Source organism: Oncorhynchus mykiss, chromosome 21 (assembly GCF_057628025.1).
Source record: "Oncorhynchus mykiss isolate SJ-2025 chromosome 21, ASM5762802v1, whole genome shotgun sequence".
NCBI classification, from domain to species: Eukaryota; Metazoa; Chordata; class Actinopteri; order Salmoniformes; family Salmonidae; genus Oncorhynchus; species Oncorhynchus mykiss.
In genome coordinates this window covers 810,952-830,439 of record NC_143042.1, presented here as the reverse complement: position 1 = coordinate 830,439, position 19,488 = coordinate 810,952, and the positions used below count along the sequence as shown (strand labels likewise).

At 51.3% G+C, this 19,488-nt stretch overlaps 1 protein-coding gene and 1 long non-coding RNA gene across 3 annotated transcripts in view; one reads left to right on the top strand and one right to left on the bottom strand.

Moving 5' to 3' along the window:
* LOC149972931 (protein Wnt-5b-like) overlaps nucleotides 1–19,488 on the top strand; it is a 178,362-nt gene that overhangs the window by 37,205 nt on the left and 121,669 nt on the right. The window lies entirely within an intron of this gene.
* LOC118942822 (uncharacterized) lies at nucleotides 1,380–5,852 on the bottom strand. Its single transcript, XR_005038451.2, has 3 exons — nucleotides 5,670–5,852; nucleotides 2,049–2,131; nucleotides 1,380–1,592 (listed from the first exon to the last, which is right to left on the bottom strand). It is a non-coding gene; the product is annotated as an uncharacterized LOC118942822 (long non-coding RNA).

Sequence of the window (19,488 nt, the reverse complement as noted above, 5' to 3'; positions counted from 1 at the left end):
GTGTGTGAGTGTGTGTGTGTGTTTGTGTGTGTGTGTGTGGGTTTGTGTGTGAGTGAGTGTGGGTGTGTGCGTGTGGGTTTGTGTGTGAGTGAATGTGTGTGTTTGTGTGGGTGTGTGCGTGTGGGTTTGTGTGTGAGTGAGTGTGTTTGTGTGGGTGTGTTTGTGTGGGTGTGTGTGAGTGTGTGTGTTTGTGTGGGTGTGTGCGTGTGGGTTTGTGTGTGAGTGAGTGTGTTTGTGTGGGTGTGTGCGTGTGGGTTTGTGTGTGAGTGAGTGTGTTTGTGTGGGTGTGTGCGTGTGGGTTTGTTTGTGTGTGAGTGAGTGTGTTTGTGTGGGTGTGTGCGTGTGGGTTTGTGTGTGAGTGAGTGTGTGTGAGTGAGTGTGTTTGTGTGGGTGTGTGTGAGTGAGTGTGTGTGTGTTGTGTGGGTGTGTGCGTGTGGGTTTGTGTGTGAGTAAGTGTGTTTGTGTGGGTGTGTGTGAGTGAGTGTGTTTGTGTGGGTGTGTGCGTGTGGGTTTGTGTGTGAGTGAGTGTGTGTGAGTGAGTGTGTTTGTGTGGGTGTGTGTGAGTGTGTGTGTGTGTGTTGTGGGTGTGTGCGTGTGGTTTGTGTGTGATTGGTGTGTTTGTGTCAAATCAAATCAAATCAAATTTTATTGGTCACATACACATGTTTAGCAGATGTTAATGCGAGTGTAGCGAAATGCTGGTGCTTCTAGTTTCCGACCCTGCAGTAATATCTAACAAGTAATCTAACAATTTCACAACAACTATCTTATACACACAAGTGTAAAGGAATGAATCAGAATATGTACATATAAATATATGGATGAGCGATGGCCGAACGGCATAGACAAGATGCAGTAGATGGTATAGAGTACAGTATATACATATGAGATGACTAATGTAGGGTATGTAAACATTATATAAAGTGGAATTGTTTAAAGTGACTAGTGATACATTTATTACATAAAGATGGCAAGATGCAGTAGTTGGTATAGAGTACAGTATATACATATGAGATGAGTAATGTAGGGTATGTAAACATTATATAAAGTGACATTGTTTAAGTGACTAGTGATACATTTATTACATCAATTTTTCCATTATTAAAGTGGCTAGAGATCTGAGTCAGTGTGTTGGCAGCGGCCACTCAATGTTAGTGGTGGCTGTTTAACAGTCTGATGGCCTTGAGATAGAAGCTGTTTTACAGTCTCTCGGTCCCAGCTTTGATGCACCTGTACTGACCTCGCCTTCTGGATGATAGCGGGGTGAACAGGCAGTGCTCGGGTGGTTGTTGTCCTTCATGATCTTTATGGCCTTCCTGTGACATCGGGTGGTGTAGGTGTCCTGGAGGGCAGGTAGTTTGCCCCCCGGTGATGCGTTGTGCAGACCTCACGACCCTCTGGAGAGCCTTACGGTTGTGGGCGGAGCAGTTGCTGTACCAGGCGGTGATACAGCCCGACAGGATGCTCTCAATTGTGCATCTGTAAAAGTGTTTTTGTTGTGTGTTTTTGTGCGGGTGTGGGTTTGTGTGTGTGTGTTACGGTTGCAACAGTCAATCCACTGTGTGGTCAGAATGTGCTTCAGGACTAGCAGCCTAGAAAATGTTGAGAAGAGAGAGAGAGAGAGAGAGAGAGAGAGAGAGAGAGAGAGAGAGAGAGAGAGAGAGAGAGAGAGAGAGAGAGAGAGAGAGAGAGAGAGAGAGAGAGAGAGAGAGGAGAGAGAGAGAGAGAGAGAGAGAGAGAGAGAGAGAGAGAGAGAGAGAGAGAGAGAGAGAGAGAGAGAGAGAGAGAGAGAGAGAGAGAGAGAGAGAGAGAGAAGAGAGAGAGAGAGAGAGAGAGAGAGAGAGAGAGAGGAGAGAGAGAGAGAGAGGGAGAGAGAGAGGAGAGAGGCGCTAAAAGGTAAAACATTCTTAAGTTAAACCAAGAGCGTCTGTCAGACTCCACATCTGTGACAAACAGTTAGACTAAACTTCTCAATACCCAATGTCTCGGCGTGTGTGTGTGTGTGTGTGTGTATGTGTGCGTGCGTGCGTGCGTGCGTTATGACTCACTGCTGAACACAGGTGCTCCACTACTCCTGCTGTTCCCAATCACATATCTACAGCTGGGATCTGTCCCCACATCGCACCCGGTTCTGTACAGACACAGGTCAGCAGATGTTATCGTAGGTGCAGCTAAATGTTTGTGTTTGTAGCTCCAGCAGTAATACCTAGCAATGAAAACAACACACACATAATCCAGATACTAAACATGTTGTCTGTGGTGAGCCATCGCTAGAATACAGTCTAACGTGGGTTAAACAGTAGGGTGAGCCATCGCTAGAATACAGTCTAACGTGGGTTAAACAGTAGGGTGAGCCATCGCTAGACTACAGTCTAACGTGGGTTAAACAGTAGGGTGAGCAATCGCTAGAATACAGTCTAACGTGGGTTAAACAGTAGGGTGAGCCATCGCTAGAATACAGTCTAACGTGGGTTAAACAGTATGGTGAGCAATCGCTAGAATACAGTCTAACGTGGGTTAAACAGTATGGTGAGCCATCGCTAGAATACAGTCTAACGTGGGTTAAACAGTATGGTGAGCCATCGCTAGAATACAGTCTAACGTGGGTTAAACAGTAGGGTGAGCCATCGCTAGAATACAGTCTAACGTGGGTTAAACAGTAGGGTGAGCCATCGCTAAAATACAGTCTAACGTGGGTTAAACAGTATGGAAACATTATTCAAGTCACCAGTGTTCAAGGACTCTATGTCCACAGGGCAGCATGCTCTAAGGTTCAGGGCAGGGTACTGGGGGGAGGCTAGTAACAGTGACTAAGGTTCAGGGCAGGGTACTGGGGGGAGGCTAGTTACAGTGACTAAGGTTCAGGGCAGGGTACTGGGGGGAGGCTAGTAACAGTGACTAAGGTTCAGGGCAGGGCACTGGGGGGAGGCTAGTAACAGTGACTAAGGTTCAGGGCAGGGTACTGGGGGAGGCTAGTAACAGTGACTAAGGTTCAGGGCAGGGTACTGGGGGGAGCTAGTAACAGTGACTAAGGTTCAGGGCAGGGTACTGGGGGGAGGCTAGTAACAGTGACTAAGGTTCGGGCAGGGTAATGGGGGAGGCTAGTAACAGTGACTAAGGTTCAGGGCAGGGTACTGGGGGAGGCTAGTAACAGTGACTATAGTTCAGGGCAGGGTACTGGGGGGAGGCTAGTAACATGACTATAGTTCAGGGCAGGGTACTGGGGGAGGCTAGTAACAGTGACTAAGGTTCAGGGCAGGGTACTGGGGGGAGGCTAGTAACTGTGACTAAGGTTCAGGGCAGGGTACTGGGGGAGGCTAGTAACAGTGACTAAGGTTCAGGGCAGGGTACTGGGGGAGGCTAGTAACAGTGACTAAGGTTCAGGGCAGGGTACTGGGGGAGGCTAGTAACAGTGACTAAGGTTCAGGGCAGGGTACTGGGGGGAGGCTAGTAACAGTGACTAAGGTTCAGGGCAGGGTACTGGGGGGAGGCTAGTAACAGTGACTAAGGTTCAGGGCAGGGTACTGGGGGAGGCTAGTAACAGTGACTATAGTTCAGGGCAGGATACTGGGTGGAGGCTAGTAACATGACTATAGTTCAGGGCAGGGTACTGGGGGGAGGCTAGTAACAGTGACCAAGGTTCGGGGCAGGGTACTGGGGGGAGGCTAGTAACAGTGACTATAGTTCAGGGCAGGGTACTGGGGGGAGGCTAGTAACAGTGACTATAGTTCAGGGCAGGGTACTGGGTGGAGGCTAGTAACATGACTATAGTTCAGGGCAGGGTACTGGGGGGAGGCTAGTAACAGTGACTATAGTTCAGGGCAGGGTACTGGGTGGAGGCTAGTAACATGACTATAGTTCAGGGCAGGGTACTGGGGGGAGGCTAGTAACAGTGACCAAGGTTCGGGGCAGGGTACTGGGGGGAGGCTAGTAACAGTGACTAAGGGTCAGGGCAGGGTACTGGGGGGAGGCTAGTAACAGTGACTAAGGTTCAGGGCAGGGTACTGGGGGGAGGCTAGTAACAGTGACTATAGTTTAGGGCAGGGTACTGGGGGAGGCTAGTAACAGTGACTATAGTTTAGGGCAGGGTACTGGGGGGAGGTTAGTAACAGTGACTAAGGTTCAGGGCAGGGTACTGGGGGAGGCTAGTAACAGTGACTAAGGTTCAGTGCAGGGTACTGGGGGAGGCTAGTAACAGTGACTAAGGTTCAGGGCAGGGTAATGGGGGAGGCTAGTAACAGTGACCAAGGTTCAGGGCAGGGTACTGCGGGAGGCTAGTAACAGTGACTAAGGTTCAGGGCAGGGTACTGGGGGAGGCTAGTAACAGTGACTAATGTTCAGGGCAGGGTACTGGGGGAGGCTAGTAACAGTGACTAAGGTTCAGGGCAGGTACTGGGGGAGGCTAGTAACAGTGACTAAGGTTCAGGGCAGGGTACTGGGGGAGGCTAGTAACAGTGACTATAGTTCAGGGCAGGGTACTAGGGAGGCTAGTAACAGTGACTAAGGTTCAGGGCAGGGTACTGGGGGAGGCTAGTAACAGTGACTATAGTTCAGGGCAGGTACTAGGGGAGGCTAGTAACAGTGACTAAGGTTCAGGGCAGGGTACTGGGGGAGGCTAGTAACAGTGACTAAGGTTCAGGGCAGGGTACTGGGGGGAGGCTAGTAACAGTGACTATAGTTCAGGGCAGGTTACTAGGGGAGGCTAGTAACAGTGACTAAGGTTCAGGGCAGGGTACTGGGGGAGGCTAGTAACAGTGACTATAGTTCAGGGCAGGGTACTGGGGGGAGGCTAGTAACAGTGACTAAGGTTCAGGGCAGGGTACTGGGGGGAGGCTAGTAACAGTGACTAAGGTTCAGGGCAGGGTACTGGGGGGAGGCTAGTAACAGTGACTATAGTTCAGGGCAGGGTACTGGGGGGAGGCTAGTAACAGTGACTAAGGTTCAGGGCAGGGTACTGGGGGGAGGCTAGTAACAGTGACTATAGTTCAGGGCAGGGTACTGGGGGAGGCTAGTAACAGTGACTAAGGTTCAGGGCAGGGTACTGGGGGAGGCTAGTAACAGTGACTATAGTTCAGGGCAGGGTACTGGGGGAGGCTAGTAACAGTGACTATAGTTCAGGGCAGGGTACTGGGGGAGGCTAGTAACAGTGACTATAGTTCAGGGCAGGGTACTGGGGGAGGCTAGTAACAGTGACTAAGGTTCAGGGCAGGGTACTGGGGGAGGCTAGTAACAGTGACTAAGGTTCAGGGCAGGGTACTGGGGGAGGCTAGTAACAGTGACTATAGTTCAGGGCAGGGTACTGGGGGAGGCTAGTAACAGTGACTAAGGTTCAGGGCAGGGTACTGGGGGGAGGCTAGTAACAGTGACTATAGTTCAGGGCAGGTTACTAGGGGAGGCTAGTAACAGTGACTAAGGTTCAGGGCAGGGTACTGGGGGGAGGCTAGTAACAGTGACTAAGGTTCAGGGCAGGGTACTGGGGGGAGGCTAGTAACAGTGACTAAGGTTCAGGGCAGGGTACTGGGGGGAGGCTAGTAACAGTGACTAAGGTTCAGGGCAGGGTACTGGGGGGAAGCTAGTTACCTGCCCTGAACTATTTAACAGTCTGATGGCCTGGAGATAGAAGCTGTTTTTCTGAATATTGGTTCCAGCTTTGATGCACCTGTACTGACCTCGCCATCTAGATGATATTTGGGTGAACAGGTCTTGGATCGGGTGGCTGAGGTCCTTAATGATATCCTTGGCCTTCCTGTGACACCGGGGGCTGTAGTTGTCCTGGAGGGCAGGCAGTGTGCCCCCCGGTGATGCGTTAGGCTGACCGCACCATCTCACATGTCTCCTGCGTTTGTGGACGGTGCGATTGCCATACCAGGCGGTGATACAGCACGACACGATGCTCTCAATGGTGCATCTGTAGAAGTTAGGGGCCGAGCTGAATTTCTTCAGCCTCCTGAGATTAAAGAGGTGCTGTTGCTCCTTCTTCACCACACTGTCTGTCCCTCAGTTAACCTGGTATACATAGTGGGAAAGGTTCAGCATAATTCAGACAGTCTGTGCTTCTAAGTGTTTGCAGTGCGTGATTAGGAGGGGATGGATGGTGTTTTCAGTTGCCTGAGCTGCAGAGAGGAAGTGCCTGTGATTCCAGACAGTCTGTGCTTCTAGGTGTTTGCAGTGCGTGGTTTGGAGGGGATGGATGGTGTTTTCAGTTGACTGAGCTGCAGAGAGGAAGTGGCTGTGATTCCAGACAGTCTGTGCTTCTAGGTGTTTGCAGTGCGTGGTTAGGAGGGGATGGATAGTATTTTCAGTTGACTGAGCTGCAGAGAGGAAGTGCCTGTAACTCCAGACGGGGTCTGTGTGTCTGTGTGTAACAACATATGGCTGGATGTTAATGGCAGTATTTGAAGACTCAGGGGACTGCATGGGTCGTTGCATACCTCCCCAATCCCCCCCCCCCCCCCCCCCCCATTCCTCCAGCCAGTTCTACAGTTCAGCCTCCAGCCCCATCCTCCTCCCCATCCCCCCCCATTCCTCCAGCCAGTTCTTCAGTTCAGCCTCCAGCCCCATGAAATCTCCTGACTCCACTGGCCTCTTTTCTATGGCTTGGGTCGGTGGCTGGATTGGTCATATGAGATTCAGGGGAGACAGGGAGGGGGAGAAGTGAAGTCTGTTTGGGGACATTGTTTCAGCTGTTGTGACAAGGCCAGGACAGTCATGATGAGGAGGGGTGAGGGAGGTGAGGAGGGGTGAGAGAGTAGAACAGGTGGAGGACTTCTGTCACCTTCCATCATTACTTTTCTCTCTCTGTATATCTCTATTTCCCTCTCTCTCTCTTTCTCTCTGTATATCTCTATTTCCCTCTCTTTCTCTCTCTCTTTCTCTCTGTATATCTCTATTTCCCTCTCTCTCTCGTTATATCTATATTTCCCTCTCTCTCTTTCTCTCTGTATATCTCTATTTCCCTCTCTCTCTCTTTCTCTCTCTCTTTCTCTCTTTATATCTCTATTTCCCTCTCTCTTTCCCTCTCTCTTTCCCTCTCTCTCTTTCTCTCTCTTTCTCTCTGTATATCTCTCTTTCTCTCTCTTTATATCTCTATTTCCCTCTCTCTCTCTTTCTCTCTCTCTTTCTCTCTTTATATCTCTATTTCCCTCTCTCTTTCCCTCTCTCTCTTTCCCTCTCTCTCTTTCTCTCTCTCTTTCTCTCTGTATATCTCTCTTTCTCTCTCTTTATATCTCTATTTCCCTCTCTCTCTCTCTTTCTCTCTCTCTCTTTCTCTCTCTCTTTCTCTCTATATATCTCTTTCTCTCTCTTTTGCTCTCTCTCTTTCTCTCTTTCTCTCTGTATATCTCTATTTCCCTCTTTCTCTTTCTTTCTCTCACTCTCTTTCTCTCTTCTCTCTCTCTATTTCTCTCTGTATATCTCTATTTCCCTCTCTCTTTCTCTCTTTCTCTCTCTCTCTTTCTCTCTCTCTTTTGCTCTCTCTCTTTCTCTCTGTATATCTCTCTTTCTCTCTCTCTCGCTCTCTCTCTCTCTTTCTCTCTGTATCTCTCCCTCCTCTCTCTCTCTTAACCCTCTCCCTTGTTCTCTCTATTCCTCTCCTTCTCTCTTATCCCTCTCCCTTGTTCTCTCTATTCCTCTCCTTCTCTCCTCTTCTTCCCTCTCATGAGTGGGTTTCTGACCACGTGGTGAGAGGGATGACTCTGCTCTGTAGAGGGTGTGTGGGGTGCTGAGGGGTGAGGGGTGAGGGACAGAGGGGGTGTGTAAGATGAGAGTGTGTGTGTGTGTGAGCTGTGTGTGGGGTCAGCTCCTTACCCACTCTCAGCTTGTTTGGGGTGAGAGTGTGTGTCGGGTCAGCCCCCTGACTCCCTAACACTTCACCCTCTCCCTAACCTGGAGATAACCTAGCATTAACCTAGCCCTAGTTTTAATCTAACCTAGCATTAACCTAGCCCTAGTATTAATCTAACCTAGCATTAACCTAGCATTAACCTAGCCCTAGTATTAATCTAACCTAGCAGTAACCTAACCTAGCATTAACCTAGCATTAACCTAACCCTAGTATTAATCTAACCTTGCATTAACCTAGCCCCAGTATTAATCTAACCTAGAATTAACCTAGCCCTAGTATTAATCTAACCTAGCATTAACCTAGCCCCAGTATTAATCTAACCTAGCATTAACCTAGCCCCAGTATTAATCTAACCTAGCATTAACCTAGCCCCAGTATTAATCTAATCTAGCATTAACCTAGCATTAACCTAGCATTAACCTAGCAGTAACCTAACCTAGCATTAACCTAGCATTAACCTAGCCCTAGTATTAATCTAACCTAGCATTAACCTAGCATTAACCTAGCCCTAGTATTAATATAACCTAACATTAACCTAGCATTAACCTAACCCTAGTATTAATATAACCTAACATTAACCTAGCAGTAACCTAACCTAGCATTAACCTAGCCCTAGTATTAATCTAACCTAGCATTAACCTAGCCCTAGTATTAATCTAACCTAGCATTAACCTAGCATTAACCTAGCAGTAACCTAACCTAGCATTAACCTAGCCATAGTATTAACCTAACCTAGCATTAACCTAGCATTAACCCAGCCCTAGTATTAATCTAACCTAGCATTAACCTAGCAGTAACCTAACCTAGAATTAACCTAGCAGGAACCTAACCTAGCATTAACCTAACCTAGCATTAACCTAGCCCTAGCAGTAACCTAGCCTAGCATTAACCTAGCAGTAACCTAACCTAGCATTAACCTAGCATTAACCTAGCCCTAGTATTAATCTAACCTAGCATTAACCTAGCATTAACATAGCCCTAGTATTAATCTAACCTAGCATTAACCTAGCCCTAGTATTAATCTAACCTAGCATTAACCTAGCATTAACCTAGCAGTAACTTAACCTAGCATTAACCTAGCATTAACCTAGCCCTAATATTAATCTAACCTAGCATTAACCTAGCCCCAGTATTAATCTAACCTAGCATTAACCTAGCCCTAGTATTAATCTAACCTAGCATTAACCAAGCCCTAGTATTAATCTAACCTAGCATTAACCTAGCATTAACCTAGCAGTAACTTAACCTAGCATTAACCTAGCATTAACCTAGCCCTAATATTAATCTAACCTAGCATTAACCTAGCCCCAGTATTAATCTAACCTAGCATTAACCTAGCCCTAGTATTAATCTAACCTAGCATTAACCTAGCAGTAACCTACCCTAGCATTAACTTAACCTAGCATTAACCTAGCATTAACTTAACATTGCATTAACCTAGCATTAACCTAGCATTAACCTAGCGTTAATCTAACCTAGTATTAACCTAACCTAGCATTAACCTAACCTTGCATTAACCTAGCATTAACCTAACCTTGCATTAACCTAACCTAGCATTAACCTAACCTAGCATTAACCTAACCTAGGATTAACCTAACCTAGCATTAACCTAACCTAGTATTTCCAGCGGCAGTCAGCTACTGTGTAGAAGCCTTACTGCTGAACTGGGAAAGCCCATCATGTTTCTCAGCATGTTTTAGAGTCTCTCTACTTTTCCACACTCTGTTCTAGTATGTTACTCTAGTAAACAGCTCAACGCACCACCAGATATGCAGACATTTGCTACCCTGTCTGTCACACCTGGAACCGTATAAAACGATGTGTTAGTTTCCTCTAGTTTCCTCAGTCCTGACTCAATACTGAACACAATGCTAGTTCTCTCTCTCCTTCTCTCTCTCTCTCTCTCTCTCTCTCCTCTCTCCCTCTCCTTCTCTCTCTCTCTATCTCTTTCTCTCTCTCTGTCTCGCTCTCTCTCCTCTTTCTCTCTCTCTCTTTCCCCACCCCTCTCTCTCTCTCTCTTTCCCCACCCCTCTCTCTCGCTCTCTCTCTGTCTCTCTCTCTGTCTCGCTCTCTCTCTGTCTCTCTCTCTGTCTCTCTCTCTCTCTCTCTCTCTCTCTCTCTGTCTCTCTCTCTCTCTGTCTCGCTCTCTCTCTCTCTCTCTCTCTCTCTCTCTCTCTCTCTCTCTCTGTCTCGCTCTTGCTCTCGCTCTCCCTCTTTCTCAGTCCCCCCTCTCCTCTTTCTCCTTCCTCCTCTGTCTTCCCGCCTCTCTCTCTCTCTCTCTTTCTCTGTCCCCCCCCTCCTCTTTCTCCTTCTTTCACTGTCCTCCCGCCTCTCTCTCTCACTGCCATTCTCTCTCTCTCTGCATCTCCCCCTTTCCCAAAAGTTTGTGGGGAGCAGAGCTCTTGCGAGTCGATTCGCCACGAGCCTCAGCAATCCAACGAGCATGACGGGAAAATGACAGCTTGATTTATGAAGGCGCTATAAGTAGCCACGTTGCCTGCTGCTTGGGACTGGACAGGGAGGGAGAGAGGCAGAGAGGGAGGGAGGGAGGGAGGCAGGGAGGGGGGAGAGAGGGAGGGAGGGAGGGAAAGAGAGAGGGAGGGGGGGAGGTAGGGAGGCCGGCAGGCAGGGAGGGAGGCAGGGAGGGGGGAGGGAGGGAGGGAGAGAGGGAGAGAGGGAGGGGGGGAGGGAGGGAGGCAGGCAGGGAGGGAGGGGGAGAGGGAGGGAGGGGGGAGGCAGGGAGGGGGGGGGAGGAAGGCAGGCAGGGAGGGAGAGAGGGAGGGAGGCAGGGAGGGGGAGAGAGAGAGAGGGAGGGAGGCAGGGAGGGAGGGAAACCCTACATCGGACCCACAATGCCTGAGCCCTGGTGAAAACACATGGCCAGGAGTAAAGACAGAGAGAAGGGAAGGATGGAGGGAAGTATAGAGAGAGAAGGGAAGGATGGAGGGAGGTATAGAAAGAGAGGGAGATAGAGAAGGGAAGGATGGAGGGAAGTATAGACACTCAGCCAGGATGCCTAACCTGGCACTGTATCAACTAGTAATCAATTAAAACATGCAGGTCTCCAGGGCTGGGACAGGACAGGAGAGGAGGTGGTTTGGACTAGAGGAGGGGAGAAAAGGGGAATGAGAGGAAAGATGTATGGTGATGGGAGGTGGATAGGTGGGAGGAGAGAGTTTAGGTAAAGGGATGAAGAGGGAGGATGAGAGGTCTGGTGATGGGATGAAGAGGGAGGTGAGGCGGATGAGAAGGTTGGAGTAGTTTCTTGGGACTGCCCTCTGCGCCGAAAAACAGTTTCAGCCAAACAGTCAGTCAGTCAGCCTCTCTGTTTCTCCAGCCAGCCTCTCTGTTACTCCAGCCAGCCTCTCTGTTACTCCAGCCAGCCTCTCTGTTACTCCAGCCAGCCTCTCTGTTACTCCAGACAGTAATCCTCTCTGTTACTCCAGCCAGCCTCCCTGTTACTCCAGCTAGCCTCTCTGTTACTCCAGCCAGCCTCTCTGTTACTCCAGCCAGGCTCTCTGTTACTCCAGACAGTAATCCTCTCTGTTACTCCAGCCAGCCTCCCTGTTACTCCAGCGAGCCTCTCTGTTTCTCCAGCCAGATAGCCTCTCTATTACTCAGCCAGCCTCTCTGTTTCTCCAGCCAGATAGCCTCTCTGTTACTCCAGCGAGCCTCTCTGTTTCTCCAGCCAGATAGCCTCTCTATTACTCAGCCAGCCTCTCTGTTTCTCCAGCCAGACAGCCTCTCTGTTACTCCAGTCAGCCTCTCTGTTACTCCAGTCAGCCTCTCTGTTACTCCAGACAGGCAGCCTCTCTGTTACTCCAGCCAGCCTCTCTGTTACTCCAGACAGGCAGCCTCTCTGTTACTCCAGCCAGCCTCTCTGTTACTCCAGACAGGCATCCTCTCTTTTACTACAGTCAGCCTCTCTGTTACTCCAGACAGACAGCCTCTCTGTTACTCCAGCCAGCCTCTCTGTTACTCCAGACAGGCAGCCTCTCTGTTACTCCAGCCAGCCTCTCTGTTACTCCAGCCAGCCTCTCTGTTACTCCAGTCACCCTCTCTGTTACTACAGTCAGCCTCTCTGTTACTCCAGACAGTCAGCCTCTCTGTTACTACAGTCAGCCTCTCTGTTACTCCAGACAGGCAGCCTCTCTGTTACTCCAGCCAGCCTGTCTGTTACTCCAGACAGTCAGCCTCTCTGTTACTACAGTCAGCCTCTCTGTTACTCCAGACAGGCAGCCTCTCTGTTACTCCAGTCAGCCTCTCTGTTACTCCAGACAGGCAGCCTCTCTGTTACTCCAGCCAGCCTCTCTGTTACTCCAGCCAGCCTCTCTGTTACTCCAGTCAGCCTCTCTGTTACTCCAGTCAGCCTCTCTGTTACTCCAGTCAGCCTCTCTGTTACTCCAGCCAGCCTCTCTGTTACTCCAGACAGGCAGCCTCTCTGTTACTCCAGCCAGCCTCTCTGTTACTCCAGTCAGCCTCCCTGTTATGCCAGTCAGCCTCTCTGTTACTCCAGCCAGCCTCTCTGTTACTCCAGACAGTCAGCCTCTCTGTTACTACAGCCAGCCTCTCTGTTACTCCAGTCATCCTCTCTGTTACTCCAGCCAGTATCTCTGTTACTCCAGTCAGTCTCTCTGTTACTCCAGCCAGCCTCTCTGTTACTCAGACAGCCTCTCTGTTACTCCAGCCAGGCAGCCTCTCTGTTACTCCAGCCAGGCAGCCTCTCTGTTACTCCAGTCAGCCTCTATGTTACTCCATCCAGCCTCTCTGTTACTCCAGCCAGTCTCTCTGTTACTCCAGTCAGCCTCTCTGTTACTCCAGCCAGCCTCTCTGTTACTCCAGTCAGCCTCTCTGTTACTCTAGCCAGCCTCTCTGTTACTCTAGCCAGCCTCTCTGTTACTCCAGTCAGCCTCTATGTTACTCCATCCAGCCTCTCTGTTACTCCAGCCAGTCTCTCTGTTACTCTAGCCAGCCTCTCTGTTACTCCAGCCAGTCTCTCTGTTACTCCAGCCAGTCTCTCTGTTACTCCAGCCAGCCTCTCTGTTACTCCAGCCAGGCAGCCTCTCTGTTACTCCAGTCAGCCTCTATGTTACTCCATCCAGCCTCTCTGTTACTCCAGCCAGTCTCTCTGTTACTCCAGTCAGCCTCTCTGTTACTCCAGTCAGCCTCTCTGTTACTCCAGTCAGCCTCTATGTTACTCCATCCAGCCTCTATGTTACTCCATCCAGCCTCTCTGTTACTCCAGCCAGTCTCTCTGTTACTCCAGTCAGCCTCTCTGTTACTCCAGCCAGCCTCTCTGTTACTCCAGCCAGTCAGCCTCTCTATTACTCAGCCAGCCTCTCTGTTTCTCCAGCCAGACAGCCTCTCTGTTACTCCAGCCAGCCTCTCTGTTACTCCACTCAGCCTCTCTGTTACTCCAGTCAGCCTCTCTATTACTCAGCCAGCCTCTCTGTTACTCCACTCAGCCTCTCTGTTACTCCAGTCAGCCTCTCTGTTACTCCAGCCAGTCTCTCTGTTACTCCAGCCAGCCTCTCTGTTACTCCAGCCAGGCAGCCTCTCTGTTACTCCAGTCAGCCTCTATGTTACTCCATCCAGTCTCTCTGTTACTCCACTCAGCCTCTCTGTTACTCCAGTCAGCCTCTCTATTACTCAGCCAGCCTCTCTGTTTCTCCAGCCAGACAGCCTCTCTGTTACTCCAGCCAGCCTCTCTGTTACTCCAGCCAGCCTCTCTGTTACTCCAGTCAGCCTCTCTGTTACTCCAGACAGGCAGCCTCTCTGTTACTCCAGCCAGCCTCCCTGTTACTCCAGCCAGCCAGCCTCTGTTACTCCAGCGATCCTCTCTGTTTCTCCAGCCAGTCAGCCTCTCTATTACTCCAGCCAGTCAGCCTCTCTATTACTCCAGCCAGCCTCTCTGTTACTCCAGCGAGCCAGCCTCTGTTACTCCAGCCAGCCTCTCTGTTACTCCAGACAGGCATCCTCTCTTTTACTACAGTCAGCCTCTCTGTTACTCCAGACAGACAGCCTCTCTGTTACTCCAGCCAGCCTCTCTGTTACTCCAGACAGGCAGCCTCTCTGTTACTCCAGCCAGCCTCTCTGTTACTCCAGCCAGCCTCTCTGTTACTCCAGTCACCCTCTCTGTTACTACAGTCAGCCTCTCTGTTACTCCAGACAGTCAGCCTCTCTGTTACTACAGTCAGCCTCTCTGTTACTCCAGACAGGCAGCCTCTCTGTTACTCCAGCCAGCCTGTCTGTTACTCCAGACAGTCAGCCTCTCTGTTACTACAGTCAGCCTCTCTGTTACTCCAGACAGGCAGCCTCTCTGTTACTCCAGTCAGCCTCTCTGTTACTCCAGACAGGCAGCCTCTCTGTTACTCCAGCCAGCCTCTCTGTTACTCCAGCCAGCCTCTCTGTTACTCCAGTCAGCCTCTCTGTTACTCCAGTCAGCCTCTCTGTTACTCCAGTCAGCCTCTCTGTTACTCCAGCCAGCCTCTCTGTTACTCCAGACAGGCAGCCTCTCTGTTACTCCAGCCAGCCTCTCTGTTACTCCAGTCAGCCTCCCTGTTATGCCAGTCAGCCTCTCTGTTACTCCAGCCAGCCTCTCTGTTACTCCAGACAGTCAGCCTCTCTGTTACTACAGCCAGCCTCTCTGTTACTCCAGTCATCCTCTCTGTTACTCCAGCCAGTATCTCTGTTACTCCAGTCAGTCTCTCTGTTACTCCAGCCAGCCTCTCTGTTACTCAGACAGCCTCTCTGTTACTCCAGCCAGGCAGCCTCTCTGTTACTCCAGCCAGGCAGCCTCTCTGTTACTCCAGTCAGCCTCTATGTTACTCCATCCAGCCTCTCTGTTACTCCAGCCAGTCTCTCTGTTACTCCAGTCAGCCTCTCTGTTACTCCAGCCAGCCTCTCTGTTACTCCAGTCAGCCTCTCTGTTACTCTAGCCAGCCTCTCTGTTACTCTAGCCAGCCTCTCTGTTACTCCAGTCAGCCTCTATGTTACTCCATCCAGCCTCTCTGTTACTCCAGCCAGTCTCTCTGTTACTCTAGCCAGCCTCTCTGTTACTCCAGCCAGTCTCTCTGTTACTCCAGCCAGTCTCTCTGTTACTCCAGCCAGCCTCTCTGTTACTCCAGCCAGGCAGCCTCTCTGTTACTCCAGTCAGCCTCTATGTTACTCCATCCAGCCTCTCTGTTACTCCAGCCAGTCTCTCTGTTACTCCAGTCAGCCTCTCTGTTACTCCAGTCAGCCTCTCTGTTACTCCAGTCAGCCTCTATGTTACTCCATCCAGCCTCTATGTTACTCCATCCAGCCTCTCTGTTACTCCAGCCAGTCTCTCTGTTACTCCAGTCAGCCTCTCTGTTACTCCAGCCAGCCTCTCTGTTACTCCAGCCAGTCAGCCTCTCTATTACTCAGCCAGCCTCTCTGTTTCTCCAGCCAGACAGCCTCTCTGTTACTCCAGCCAGCCTCTCTGTTACTCCACTCAGCCTCTCTGTTACTCCAGTCAGCCTCTCTATTACTCAGCCAGCCTCTCTGTTACTCCACTCAGCCTCTCTGTTACTCCAGTCAGCCTCTCTGTTACTCCAGCCAGTCTCTCTGTTACTCCAGCCAGCCTCTCTGTTACTCCAGCCAGGCAGCCTCTCTGTTACTCCAGTCAGCCTCTATGTTACTCCATCCAGTCTCTCTGTTACTCCACTCAGCCTCTCTGTTACTCCAGTCAGCCTCTCTATTACTCAGCCAGCCTCTCTGTTTCTCCAGCCAGACAGCCTCTCTGTTACTCCAGCCAGCCTCTCTGTTACTCCAGCCAGCCTCTCTGTTACTCCAGTCAGCCTCTCTGTTACTCCAGACAGGCAGCCTCTCTGTTACTCCAGCCAGCCTCCCTGTTACTCCAGCCAGCCAGCCTCTGTTACTCCAGCGATCCTCTCTGTTTCTCCAGCCAGTCAGCCTCTCTATTACTCCAGCCAGTCAGCCTCTCTATTACTCCAGCCAGCCTCTCTGTTACTCCAGCGAGCCAGCCTCTGTTACTCCAGCCAGTAATCCTCTCTGTTACTCCAGACAGTAATCCTCTCTGTTACTCCAGCCAGCCAGCCTCTCTGTTACTCCATCCAGCCAGCCTCTCTGTTTCTCCAGCCAGTCAGCCTCTCTATTACTCCAGCGAGCCAGCCTCTGTTACTCCAGCCAGTAATCCTCTCTGTTACTCCAGACAGTAATCATCTCTGTTACTCCAGCCAGCCAGCCTCTCTGTTACTCCATCCAGCCAGCCTCTCTGTTACTCCAGCGAGCCAGCCTCTGTTACTCCAGACAGTAATCCTCTCTGTTACTCCAGACAGTAATCCTCTCTGTTTCTCCAGCCAGTCAGCCTCTCTATTACTCCAGCCAGCCAGCCTCTCTGTTTCTCCAGCCAGCCAGCCTCTCTGTTACTCCAGACAGTAATCCTCTCTGTTACTCCAGCCAGCCAGCCTCTCAGTTACTCCAGCCAGCCAGCCTCTCTTTTACTCAGCCAGCCAGCCTCTCTGTTACTCCATCCAGCCATCTAGTCTGCCAGCCAGCCAGCCAGCCTCTCTGTTACTCTAGCCAGCCTCTCTGTTACTCCAGCCAGACAGCCTCTCTGTTACTCCATCCAGCCTCTCAGTTACTCCAGCCAGACAGCCTCTCAGTTACTCCAGCCAGACAGCCTCTCTTTTACTCAGCCAGCCAGCCTCTCTTTTACTCAGCCAGACAGCCTCTCTGTTACTCCAGCCAGCCTCTCTGTTACTCCAGACAGCCAGCCAGCCTCTCTGTTACTCCAGCCAGCCTCTCTTTTACTCTAGCCAGCCTCTCTGTTACTCCAGACAGTAATCCTCTCTGTTACTCCAGCCAGACAGCCTCTCTTTTACTCAGCCAGCCTGCCTCTCTGTTACTCCATCCAGCCATCTAGTCAGCCAGCCAGCCAGCCTCTCTGTTACTCTAGCCAGCCTCTCTGTTACTCCAGCCAGCCTCTCTGTTACTCTAGCCAGTCTCTCTGTTACTCCAGCCACATCTCTGTTACTCCATCCAGCCTCTCTGTTACTCCAGTCAGCCTCTCTGTTACTCTAGCCAGCCTCTCTGTTACTCTAGCCAGCCTCTCTGTTACTCTAGCCAGCCTCTCTGTTACTCTAGCCAGCCAGCCAGCCAGCCAGAGAGCAGGTCAGCCAGCTCTGAGAGAGACAGTTGTCCATGGCTTTGAGAAGCGGCTCTCTGACCTGTGCTGTGACACAAACATCTGATTGGATGCCAGGTAGTCATGGTGACGATTGTTCAAGAACGAAGGTGGCTGGCAAGCGAAGTAGGTAGAAAAACGCAGGTGTTTGAAATCACCACGACAACAACAACAACAACAACAACATTGATGACGATCATCAAATGAAAAAGCCGATTGACAGAACTCACCTGATTACTTTTTATTTTCCTAACAAGCAACACTGTCTGTCTTTCTTTTAAATACCACCTCTAATCAGTCTCTTTCCTCTCCAAAATAAAAGAGGGGGGAAATGGAGGGAGGAAGGGGGGAAGGAGGGCAGGAAAGCGGTGTGTGACTTTGATCTAGGTTGAGCTCCTGTAGGGAGCAGAGCAGCGCTTGGGACTGTGCCAGATTCCCCCTAGGCAGACAGCCTCTCTCTCTCTCTCTCTCTCTCTCGCTCTCTCTTTCTTTCTCTCTCTCTCTCTAACTCTCTTTCTCTCCCTCTCTCTCTCTCTCTCTCTCTAACTCTCTCTAACTCTAACTCTAACTCACTCTCTCTCTCTCTCTCTCTCTCTCTCTCTCTCTCTCTCTCTCTCTCTCTCTCTTTTCCTTTCTCTCCCTCTCTCTCTCTCTCCCTCTCTCTCTCCTCTCCTGGCTGGCTGGCAGCTAGTAGGCTTTGGTGATTATTTCTGCTGCGAGGATGAAAGAAGGCATCAGAGCTCGCAATCCACCTCCTCCCTCAGCCCCCCTCCTCCCATGCCTCCATCCCTCCTTCCCTCCTTTGCTCTGGCCAGCTGCCCACAGGGCCATGCCAGGTGATTGGGAGGTAAGGAAGGAAGGAGGGAAGGAGAGAGAGAGCCAGGAGAGGGGGCAGGGGGACAAGGGAAACAGGGAGACGAGGGGGGCAGGGGGACAGGGCAACAGGGGGACAAGGGAAACAGGGGGACAAGAGGGGGAGGAGTTGTCAAGGGGAGGTAGAGGGGAGGAGTTGTCAGGGGGAGGTAGAGGGGGAGGAGTTGTCAGGGGGAGGTAGAGGTAGAGGGGGAGGAGTTGTTAGGGGGAGGTAGAGGTAGAGGAGTTGTCAGGGGGAGGTAGAGGTAGAGGAGTTGTCAGGGGGAGGTAGAGGTAGAGGAGTTGTCAGGGGGAGGTAGAGGAGGAGGAGTTGTCAGGGGGAGGTAGAGGTAGAGGAGTTGTCAGGGGGAGGTAGAGGTAGAGGGGGATGAGTTGTCAGGGGGAGGTAGAGGTAGAGGAGTTGTCAGGGGGAGGTAGAGGAGGAGGAGTTGTCAGGGGGAGGTAGAGGTAGAGGGGGATGAGTTGTCAGGGGGAGGTAGAGGTAGAGGGGGAGGGGTTGTCAGGGGGAGGTAGAGGTAGAGGAGTTGTCAGGGGGAGGTAGAGGAGGAGGAGTTGTCAGGGGGAGGTAGAGGTAGAGGGGGATGAGTTGTCAGGGGGAGGTAGAGGTAGAGGAGTTGTCAGGGGGAGGTAGAGGTAGAGGGGGATGAGTTGTCAGGGGGAGGTAGAGGTAGAGGGGGAGGGGTTGTCAGGGGGAGGTAGAGGTAGAGGAGTTGTCAGGGGGAGGTAGAGGAGGAGGAGTTGTCAGGGGGAGGTAGAGGTAGAGGGGGATGAGTTGTCAGGGGGAGGTAGAGGTAGAGGAGTTGTCAGGGGGAGGTAGAGGTAGAGGGGGATGAGTTGTCAGGGGGAGGTAGAGGTAGAGGGGGAGGGGTTGTCAGGGGGAGGTAGAGGTAGAGGAGTTGTCAGGGGGAGGTAGAGGTAGAGGGGGAGGAGTTGTCAGGGGGAGGTAGAGGTAGAGGGGGAGGAGTTGTCAGGGGGAGGTAGAGGTAGAGGAGTGGTCAGGGGGAGGTAGAGGTAGAGGGGGGGGTTGTCAGGGGGAGGTAGAGGTAGAGGTAGAGGAGTTGTCAGAGGGAGGTTGAGGTAGAAGTAGAGGGGTTGTCAGGGGGAGGTAGAGGTAGAGGGGGAGGAGTTGTCAGGGGGAGGTAGAGGTAGAGGAGTTGTCAGGGGGAGGTAGAGGAGTTGTCAGGGGGAGGTAGAGGTAGAGGTAGAGGGGTTGTCAGGGGGAGGTAGAGGTAGAGGGGGAGGAGTTGTCAGGGGGAGGTAGAGGTAGAGGAGTTGTCAGGGGGAGGTAGAGGTAGAGGTAGAGGAGTTGTCAGGGGGAGGTAGAGGTAGAGGGGTTGTCAGGGGGAGGTAGAGGTAGAGGGGGAGGAGTTGTCAGGGGGAGGTAGAGGTAGAGGGGTTGTCAGGGTGAGGTAGAGGGGGAGGAGTTGTCAGGGAGAGGTAGAGGTAGAGGGGTTGTCAGGGGGAGGTAGAGGAAGAGGGGTTGTCAGGGGGAGGTAGAGGGGGAGGAGTTGTCAGGGGGAGGTAGAGGGGTTGTCAGGGGGAGGTAGAGGAAGAGGGGTTGTCAGGGGGAGGTAGAGGGGTTGTCAGGGGGAGGTAGAGGGGG